Raw genomic sequence first — 11,165 nt, forward strand, 5'->3', positions numbered from 1 at the left:
TCTAGTAAAGATAAAAAAACACAACACACAGAAAAATATTTTTATTAGAAATAAAACACAACACAATTAGTGACTCCATCTTTATTGAAATAAAGTACCCCCCTCCGCAGTAATCCTTGGTCAAGGGTCCCGCGCCGTCCAATCCGGATCCAATATCATCTGATGGATTTGCTGGAAGGCAAAGCGATCAGATGATGTGTCAGATTCTAGGGGCTGAATCACATCACACATCAGCTGATTGTATAAAAGCCGTTTATACAATCAGCAGATGCATCGGTGCAAAAAAAAAAAAAAATACTCACTTATGTGCTGATTACCGGCAGCTCCTGGAGCGATGGGGCGGGAGTCTGATCCTGTCCGATCGCTGCAGCAGCTGCCGGTAATCAGGGATGAAGTCTCCTACGCATCCGCTGATAGCTTAAACCGGCCGGGCGCCCGCGTCACCGCGATACTTACGATCACCTGATGCGTCAGGTGACTGCATCAGGTGATCCATCGCCAGGTCCTGCATCCATCGGAGGTGTCCCGGCCGTCTGCACACAGCTGGAGCGGGGGTGGCGATACCGTGAGAGGAGATGGGAGCGGGCATGGCACCGGGACCCTGCAGACAGGTGAGTATAACTTTTTTTTTTTTTCTACTGTTCACTTTTGTTTTCGCAGCCGCTTCCACCTCCCGCCCGAACATGGCGCCGCACGGCAGCATACATGCACAGGACTGGAGGTGGACGCAGCGGTGACGGTACCGGGAGGATTCACGCTTCTGTGTTTACTGACAGAAGGAATCCTCTTCCTGTACATGTCACTTTACTACCCACCTCCTGCGTTTATAGCTGCGTTTTTGGTCTTAGAAACGCACCAAAACACAGCTATTTGCGTTTCTCATTGCGTCTTTCAACATCCCATTGCACTCAATGGATGAAAAGCGCAGTGAAAAACGCGGGAATAATTGACATGCTGCGTTTTTGTGGCACCACAAAAACGCAGCTGAAAAAAAACGCTGTGTGCACACAGCAAAAATGAAAACTCATAGACTTTGCTGGGGAAGCAAAGTCATGCAGTTTTCTGAGCAAAAACGCACCCGAAAACTGCGCAAAAATGCAGCGAAAAACGCACTGTGTGAACTTACCCTTAGTCGTTTTGTCTCTGCAACAGTTTCTTCCAGCTGTGAAGACATTTGTTTATTTTCCTCCTCCAGAGATGACCCTCTGCTGCAGCTCCTCTATCTGTCCTTTATGTTTGTTTAGTTCCCCCGGAAGTTATGGAGGGCATTCTGGATAGCTTGCTCCACGCTTTTCTGAATCTCTGGCATGTTGTTGGCTGTGACCTCCGTCGCCATATTTGTGTAGCCTATCATTTGCGGTTGCTGGACATCCTCCCTGTTGCCATCATTAGAATTGTTTGTAGAGTCATCACTGAAGGCACTGTGGAGCGATTGAGATACATCCGCAGGGTCTCGTTCCTCCAAAGGACTCGATACCATGTCTCCCTCCCCTTTGCTACCTGCTCTGACCTCTGCTTGGCGATAATGGTCTGATTTTGCGCGCTACGTAGAAGGTAGCGATCAATAGGTCGCTGGTCCGCTGGCTGAGAAAAGCTCCTCTTTATCTAGAGGGGAACACCCAGTTGAAAAGTGGAAATCCTGTGTTAGGATTTATTTATTTATTTCCAGCCCTCTCAGAAGCCAACAAGCATTACATTGGGTGCAGTTCTTTATGTTGGCCACTGGGGGTGAGTGTTGTTATTTATTTTTATTTTTTTAACCCTTTAGTGACGGAGCTAATTTTCACCTTAAAGGGAACCAAACATCAGGATTTTCGTGTATAAGCTGCAGCCAGTGCAGTACTGGCACTATCATGCACAGTGTGTACATACCATCAGGGGGCAGCTCGGGTGTTTAGGCAGCGAAATCCAACTTTATAAAGTTTGAAATTTCGTGCACTTTTTGATTGACGTGTGCACCTCTGCTGATAATGCCCGGGCGGGTTATGCAGGAGTTCCCCGCCCCCCCCCACCAGCCTGTTCCTCCCTCTCTCCTCATGTCCGGTCGGGTTATGCATGTGTTCCCCGCCCCCCCGCGCTGCCTGTTCCTCCCTCCGGCTGTATGTAAATATCTAATCTTCAGAAACATGGCGCCGGAGTGGGCCTCTGCGCATAGCGCTTATCTCCGGCGCCATGTTTCTGAAGCCCGCATTACACAGCTTGGTGTCTGCAGACTGCAGAACAGCTGATCGGAGGACGCGATCAGCTGTAGCTATGATGACGTGCTGCCTCAGGACACCGGGCCAGGACAGGAGCTTGCCAGCGACATCGGGGTCAGGTGAGGTAAGTTCACAATGGACTCACATGACCCCGTGACGGCAGTGCTGCGAGACCCGGTCACGGAAGTGATATCGCGTCCTCCGATCAGCTGTTCTGCAGTCTGCAGACACCAAGCTGTGTAATGCGGGCTTCAGAAACATGGCGCCGGAGATAAGCGCTATGCGCAGAGGCCCACTCCGGTGCCATGTTTCTGAAGATTAGATATTTACATACAGCCGGAGGGAGGGAGGGAGGAACAGGCGGCGCGGGGGGGCGGGGAACACGTGCATAACCCGCCCGGACATCAGGAGAGAGGGAGGAACAGGCTGGTGGGGGGGCGGGGAACTCCTGCATAACCCGCCCGGACATTAACAGAGAGGGAGGAACAGGCTGGTGGGGGGGTGGGGAACTCCTGCATAACCCGCCCGGACATTAACAGAGAGGTGCACACGTCAATCAAAAAGTGCACGAAATTTCAAACTTTATAAAGTTGGATTTCACTGACTAAACACCCGAGCTGCCCCCTGATGGTATGTACACACTGTGCATGATAGTGCCAGTACTGCACTGGCTGCAGCTTATACACGAAAATCCTGATGTTTGGTTCCCTTTAATGACCAGACCAAATTTTGCAATTTTGACCAGTGTCCCTTCATGAGGTTATAACTCTGGAACGCTTCAACGGATCCCAGTGATTCTGAGATTGTTTTTTCGTCACATATTGGGCTTCATGTTAGTACCAAATTTAGGACAATATTTTTTGCGTTTATTTGTGAAAAAAAATGAATTTTGGCAAAATTTTTGAAAAATTTGAAATTTTCAACTTTTGAATTTTTTTACCGTTAAGTCAGAGAGTTCTGTGACACAAAATACTTAATAAATAACATTTCTCACATGTCTAGTTTACATCAGCACAATTTTGGAAAAAAAAAATTTTGTTAGGAAGTTAGAAGGGTTCAAAGTTCATCAGCAATTTCTCATTTTTACATCAAAATTTTCAAAACCTTTTTTTTAGGGACTTAGGGACCACATCACATTTGAAGTGATTTTGAGAGGCCTAGGTGACCGAAAATACCCAAAAGTGACCCCATTCTAAAAACTGCACCCCTCAAGGTACTCAAAACCACATTGAAGAAGTTTATTAACCCTTTAGGTGCTTCACAGGAACTAAAGCAATATGGAATTAAAAAAGCAAAAAATAAAATTTTACCTAAAAATGTTGCTCTACCCCAAATGTAATCACTTTTATAAGAAATAACACAACAAGATGGACCCCAAAACTTGTTACCCACTTTCTTATGAGCGCGGTGATACCCCACATGTGGTAAGAAACCTCTGTTTGGACAAATGGGAGGGCTTGGAACAGAAGGAGCAATATTTGAATTTTGGAAAGCAAATTTGGCTGAAATAGATTGCGGGCACCATGTTGCATTTACAGGTCCGATAAGGTACCTAAACAGCAGAAACCTCTCACAAGTGATGCCATTCTGGAAACTAGACCCCTCAAGGCTTCTATCTAGGGGTATAGTGAGCATTTTGGACCCACAGGTACTTCACAGATTTTGATAACGTTACGTTGTCATATTGAAAATTTTCATTTTTTTCTCAAAAATGTTGCTTTAGCATTAATTTTCTCACTTTTTCAAGAGGTAATTCCAAAAATTGTACCCCAACGTTTGTTACCTAACTTCTTATGAGCGCGGTGGTACCCCACATGTGGTAAGAAACCTCTGTTTGGACAAATGGGAGGGCTTGGAACAGAAGGAGCAATATTTGAATTTTGGAAAGCAAATTTGGCTGAAAAAGATTGCGGGCACCATGTTGCATTTGTAGGGTTCCTAAGGTACCTAAACAGCAGAAACCCCTCACAACTGACCCCATTTTGGAAACTAGACCCCTCAAGGAATTTATTTAGATGTTTGGTGAGTACCCTGAACCCCCAGGTGCTTCACAGAAATTTATAATGTTGAGCTGTGAAAATAAAAAAATACATTTTTACCACAAAATTGTTATTTCAACCAGGTAGCTTTTTTTTTTACAAGGGTAACAGGAAAAAAATCAGCATAAAATGTATTGTGCAATTTCTCCTGAGTATGCTGATACATCATATGTGGTGGAAATCAACTGTCTGGGTGCACAGCAGGGCTCAGAATGAAACTAGCGCCATTTGACTGCAAAATTGGCAGGAATCCTTAGCGAACGCCATGTTGCGTTTGGAGACCCCCTGAGGTGGCTTAACAGTGGAGCCCCCCACAACTGACCCCATTCTGGAATCTATAACCCTCAAGGATTTTATCTAGGGGTATAGTGTGCATTTTGAACCCACAAGTACGTCACAGAATTTTATAACAATAGCTTGTCCTATTGAAAATGTTCTTCTTTTTCACAAAAGTGATGCTTTAGCACCAGATTTTCCACTTTTACAAGAGGTAACATCAAAATGTGGACCCCTCAGTTTGTTACCCACTTTCTTATGAGTGCAGCGATACCCAACATGTAGTCAAAAACTTCTGTTTGGCCAAACTGCAGGACTTGGAAGGGAAGGTGCACTTTTCAAATTTTGGATTATTAGATTTGCAGAGCCTATGTGTTTTTAGAACAACTGAAAACCCACATAAATGGATTTTTTTGTACATTTTATCTTGGAGTGAAGGGCAAAATGTGGAGGAAAATACCACCAACTATATGGCAGACTTGTGCTTGTTCCAGAGATGAAGGAACACCAGGAGGGCTAGAAGGACACGTTAATTTTTCAGAGACTGGTCGTACAACGTCTGTTTAGCACCATCAATCCCTATATGAGGGACAATTGTGCCAGCCGACGTGGTACACCATAACAGGCTCCTACCTGCCAAGGTCGGAACTGCTATATGCACAAAACAACCAGTCCCCTACAGGGTTATAAAAGTATTGTCCAGTGCAGGAGGTTCAGCAAGAACCATGCAGTAAAGCCCAAGGTGTAAAATTACAGAACAGCTTCAGATCCTCCAATAAAATTATCATGCCCGTATCACCAAGACATAGTTGTAATAGCAGTCAGACTAAGATGACTGGTGCTAAAACTTTGAGTGATCAAATCTTGGAATTATTTGTCAGATGATCAGATGTTTCAAGAACATTTGCGGGGTCCACATTCTGGAGTACGCAGACATGGGCATATGACGAGAATTTGTCTGCATAACACTTCGGTATGTGAGTGATCAAGTCCTGGAATTATTTGTGAAATGGGGTAAAATGTGTTTTACTGGTGAAAATAGTAAATTTTATTTGACAAGTAACACAGGGGCTCACTACACAGAAAATATAAACGTGAAAGAAAAACCCTACCACACAATTTGGGAATAGTGTATGATGTCTAATAATTGTGGGATGTGTGGTAGATCTCGAAGCAGGGGGTAACACAAAGTCCTGGCTGGGAAGGGCACATGGGACAGTAATATCTTGAGTCGCTTCTCCTACCCTGCTTGCGACATACCCGGCACCTTTTTTTAGGACGGTTTTGGGTGGGAGTAGGAGGCACGAGATGCATAAAATGCCGTTCTGTTAGTCTCCGGGCATTCTCTGACTCAAAGGCTGCCTCTGGTGCCGCTGAGTCAAACATGAGGGACTCAATAATTTTTTCCTGGTATTGCAGAAATGTGAGGGCCCCTTGTGATTTTTTAAACAGTACAAAACTGTTGTAGGTAGCAATCTGTATCAGGTAGATTGCTACCTTTTTGTACCAGGCCCTCGTTTTCCGCTTTACCAGGTATGGTTGGAGCACCTGGTCAGACAGGTCCACGCCACCCATAAACCTGTTGTATTGGGTCACACAGAAGGGTTTCTGTTTGTCCCTGGTGGCTCCCCTCTCTCTGACCGACACAGTGGTGTCCTCATGCAGGGTGGTGAGCATGTAGACGTCCTTGCGGTCATTCCACTTTACGGCAAGCAGTTTGTCACTTGCCAGTGCGAATGACGCCCCCCTCTCTAGACGTCTGGACACTAACTGTGCTGGCAAACCAACACGGTTTTTCCTTATTGTCCCACAGGCCCCTGTATTTGCAGCATAGAGGGATTGGTATAGGGGGATACTGGTGTAGTAATTGTCGGTGTACACATGGTAACCTTTACCAAGAAATGGGGACATTAGCTCCCAGACAATTTTTCCTGGTGCGCCAATTGTCTGGGGACAGTTGGGTGGGCTTATTTGGCGGTCCCTACCCTCATAAATGATAAAGTTACATGTGTACCCGCTGGTGCTTTCGCACACTTTATATAATTTTATGCCATACTTGGCTCTTTTGGAGGGGATAAACTGACGGAATGAGAGACGGCCCTTGTAACTCATTAGGGACTCGTCAACCGAAACGTTCTCCTCTGGGCTGTAGGAAGTTAGGAAGGACTCTTTCAGGAGGGATATTAGGGGTTTCAATTTATTAAGGCGGTCATAATTGGGGTCAGTTCTTGGGGGGACTTGGGAATTATCACTAAAATGGAGGAATCTCAATAGGGTCTCATATCGGGTTCTGGGCATTATGGCTGCAAATACAGGGGTGGCGTGGACAGATTTGGTTGCCCAGTAGGAGCGGATACTGGGTTTTTTCACTATTCCCATGTTGAGGGTAATGCCTAAAAATTTTTTGATTTCCGGGACACTTGTGGGGATCCAGGACCGGGAATGGACAGATGTTGGCTTTTGGGCAATATATTGGCGGGCGTACAAGTTGGTGTGGTGGGTGATAAGCTCAAGTACTTGTTGGTTAACAAAAATTTGGAAAAAATCCAGTGGGGCAAAATTGGTGACATTTATTTTTATGCCAGGGTCTCCTATGAAAGGGGGAATTTGTGGGGTAAAGGACGGGTCGGGGTACCAGAGAGCATGGGGGACTGCAGAACTAGGTCCTGCCCCTGACGCTTCAGCAGTGGCGACTGGCGGGGTGTGGGACCCCGTGGAGGAAGCCGAATCGTCACCGCTATCCGAAAAATCTCTTTCTGAGGCCGATTCGGTCTCTGACCCAGAACTGCCGGAGGCAAGCAGCGAGTACGCTTGCTCTGCCGTAAACATTCTGCGGGCCATGGTTTTTGTTTTTATCCCTGGCTAACAAAAAATAAACCTAAACCTAACACTAGTATTTTTTTTTTTTTATATATATAAACCCTACATTTTTTTATAAAGATTATAAAAAAAAATATTTAGGGGAATGACGCAGCGAGGGATGACGGAATGATGGAGGGGGGGATGATCACAGGGGGGTGATCAGAAAAATTGGAAATTGATTATGATGATCTTTGTGAATTTCTAACTTTTTCTCTCTATATGGCAGCACGTAGTCTCTCTCTCTTCTCTCCCAGATCAACTACAAGGGAGAGAGGAGAAAGGCAGACCTAAATGCTGCCATATTTATCAAATATTGGCATTTTGACTACTGTGATAGGATCTATCACAGTATTCAAATCTAAACAGCCAATCAGAATTTTTTTTTGGGTTGCCGGGTGCAGGAGGCAGATTATGCCAAGCACACTGCGCATGCGCCCGCCATTTTCCCGGAGAAGAGAAGAAGGGGGGCCGCGGGGGACCGGGGGACCGGTGATTTTTTTTATTGAGGTACAGAGGAGGGGATTGGGGGAACGGGGGATCCCAGATCGGGTGGGAGAGAGACTGGGAACGGTGGTGAGAACTCCGGTTCTCCAGATCCCTCTCTCTGGTCCCCCGGAGGGGGCTCCGGGGGACCAGAGAGCTCCGGTGTACCGGAGGAGAGGTCAGGGGGAGGACATTTCCCTCCGATCTGAAATGTTTGATCATTTCAGATCGGAGGGAAATGAATGCAGAGCCGGCGGCAGCAGTTTTCAGCGCGCGTCGGCGCCATCTTGCATTGTCCGGAGGGGGGCTCTGAAGAACCGGAAGGGGCTCCAGGGACCAAAGAGCTCCGGTGTACCGGAGGAGAGGTCAGGGGGAGGACATTTCCCTCCGATCTGAAATGTTTGATTATTTCAGATCGGGGGGAAATGAATGCAGAGCCGACGGCAGCAGTTTTCAGCGCGCGTCGGCGCCATCTTGCATTGTCCGGAGGGGGGCTCTGAAGAACCGGAGGGGGCTCCAGGGACCAAAGAGCTCCGGTGTACCGGAGGAGAGGTCAGGGGGAGGACATTTCCCTCCGATCTGAAATGTTTGATCATTTCAGATCGGAGGGAAATGAATGCAGAGCCGGCGGCAGCAGTTTTCAGCGCGCGTCGGCGCCATCTTGCACGCTCCGGAGGGGGGCTCTGAAGAACCGTAGGGGGCTCCAGGGACCAAAGAGCTCCGGTGTACCGGAGGAGAGGTCAGGGGGAGGACATTTCCCTCCGATCTGAAATGTTTGATCATTTCAGATCGGAGGGAAATGAATGCAGAGCCGGCGGCGGCGGGAGTTTTCAGCGCGCGTCGGCGCCATCTTGGATTTTCCGGAGGGGGGGTTGGATGGATTTCTCCGGTACCGGGGGCCTTGGGGGCACTAAGGGCTCACATTTATTTCTCATCTGACATGTTTGATCACGTCAGATGAGAAATAAATCAATTTTACCAGCCATTTATTTTTTTTTTATGTTGTCACCGGTATACGGTGTATACCGGCGATCGCATTAACGGGGTGCATAAAAAACACCCCGATTCATAATCTGGGGGGGCTCAGCTACCCCCGGTAGCTGAAACCCCCGAGATTTTCGGTCACTGGGGGGCGCTACAGGGTTTTTTCGGGCCGCCGCTTTAAAGCGGCAGAACAGAATAAGTACCCTGTTTTGCCGCCGCTTTAAGTCGTACGGCCGTCGTTATGAGGTTAAAGTGAGGTGCTATGACTGCCTCAGTCCACCAGATGTCGCCCTTTTCCCCAAGCAGCAATTCACTGAGCAGTGGCCGGCTTTTGAATGCAGAGCTGTTTCCCACCCAAATATGGTTGCGGCAATCAAAGGAGCCTGGAGCAGTCTAGCAGCCGCCTCCTCCTCTCCTCATCTGCCCTGCTGCCACTGTCCTCTGAGGGTCCCTGGTCTCTCCCCTTGCCTCAGATCTCCCCCTGCTACAGGTGGCAGGCTTTCCTCCTCAGCCCAGGTGAGGGCACTGTGTGGCTTGGCCCGGGGAGATGAGATCACCAGCAGGGGGTCCCTCCAGCGCTTCAGGATCACGGTCTGTCCCGGAGGGGGGAGGGGTATATGCATGGCTAAAATTTCCAGCTTCCTCCACCGCACGATCTTTAATGGCACGCTGCTGCACACCTTCTCTCCTTTCTACCTCCTCCACGCTGCCTCAGACAGAGGGGTGATTGCAATGTCTGCTCCCCCACTCTCCTCCTCGGTCAGAAAGTCCTCCGGCTCGGATCTACCAGATGCTCAGGTGGTGGAGGTAATATGCAAGGATGACTAAGGCTATGTGCCCACGGGACTCTGTACCTGCGGATCAGAGGTGTATTATTATTATTATTTATTATTCTAGCGCCATTTATTCCATGGCGCTTTACAAGTGAAAGAGGGTATACGTACAACAATCAACAGTACAAAACAGACTGGTATAGGAGGAGAGAGGACCCTGCCCGCGAGGGCTCACAGTCTACAGGGAATGGATCTAGGCTTTCTGGCACCCGGGGCAAGACTTCCGTTTGGCGCCCCCCCATGTGACCAATCATTCATATGTGATTTGCATACTCAGTCACGTGATGACGAGCTGCTCTTAATAATGTAATTCTCTTAATGTTCAAAGAGAAACATATGAAGAAAAGCGAGTTGTCGTATGCAAGTATGAAAATCACATATGAGTGGAGTGGCCAAATGATGACTGCTGGAACCAAACGCAGAGCTGAATCCTGACAGGGAGTATATTACACGCTGTTATGATTGGGCTACAGTGCTTAATTTTATAAGTAATAGGGTTGTCCAGGTTTGAGATGAAAATCTGCAGTTACTATGTGACTGCAGACGTTTGAATTCTCCAAGTGCGCACATTGCCCGCATGCTACTGCAGGAGTCTCTGGTGCCGATGGTCAGAGTGGGAGATCATGAAACTGCAAGTATGTGATTTACATATATGTGGTCATGTGCTGACTAGACATGCGTGGCCTCGCTCAAAATGAATTATATGAGGCTGGACACATCAAATCAGAATGTGGCCAATAATATAAAAATCTCATACTTGCGCTCACATGACCATCCACTCTTTCCACTGGCACCGGAGAATCACAAAAGTGTGCAGAGCATGCATTGTGAGAATTCTCTTTCCAGGGCTGTCTCTCTTTCCTTCCAGGGCTGTCTCTCTTTCCTTCCAGGGCTGTATCTCTTTCCTTCCAGGGCTGTCTCTCTTTCTCTATCCGTCCCCCCACTGATATCATATTACCTCACACATAAGCTTCTTATACTATGACTGTCCTTTGTTCCTATAACAACCAATCACAGCTCCTATTAATGACCTATAGCTCGCAGCTCCATTGACTTTAGTGGAGTCAGGTTTTTTGGAGAGTAACTGTAAAGGGTGGGGTTACATTTTCCCGTCAAAACATAGTCTATGACATTCCCTGGGTCATATGAGACGTCTGTGCAAAATTTCGTGATTGTAAATGTGATGGTGCTGATTCCTTTAGCGGACATACATACTGTACATACACACATACGCTCAGCTTTATATATCTAACTAGCTGTAGTCCCCGGGCTTTGCCCGGGATAGTAGCTGTCTCTCTGTCTCTCTCACAGTCTCTATCTGTGTGTCGCTGTCTGTCTGTGTCTTTTCTTTGTCTGCCTATGTCTATGTCTCTGTCTGTCTGTTTCTATCTCTCTGTCTGTATTTGTATCAGTCTATCTGTCTGCATCTCTGTGTTTGTCTCTATATGTGTGTCTGTCTGTCTCTTTCCCCGGCTGTCTCTTTCCCCGGC

The sequence above is a fragment of the Anomaloglossus baeobatrachus genome, chromosome 3, assembly GCF_048569485.1.
Source record: "Anomaloglossus baeobatrachus isolate aAnoBae1 chromosome 3, aAnoBae1.hap1, whole genome shotgun sequence".
In the NCBI taxonomy this organism is placed as follows: domain Eukaryota; kingdom Metazoa; phylum Chordata; class Amphibia; order Anura; family Aromobatidae; genus Anomaloglossus; species Anomaloglossus baeobatrachus.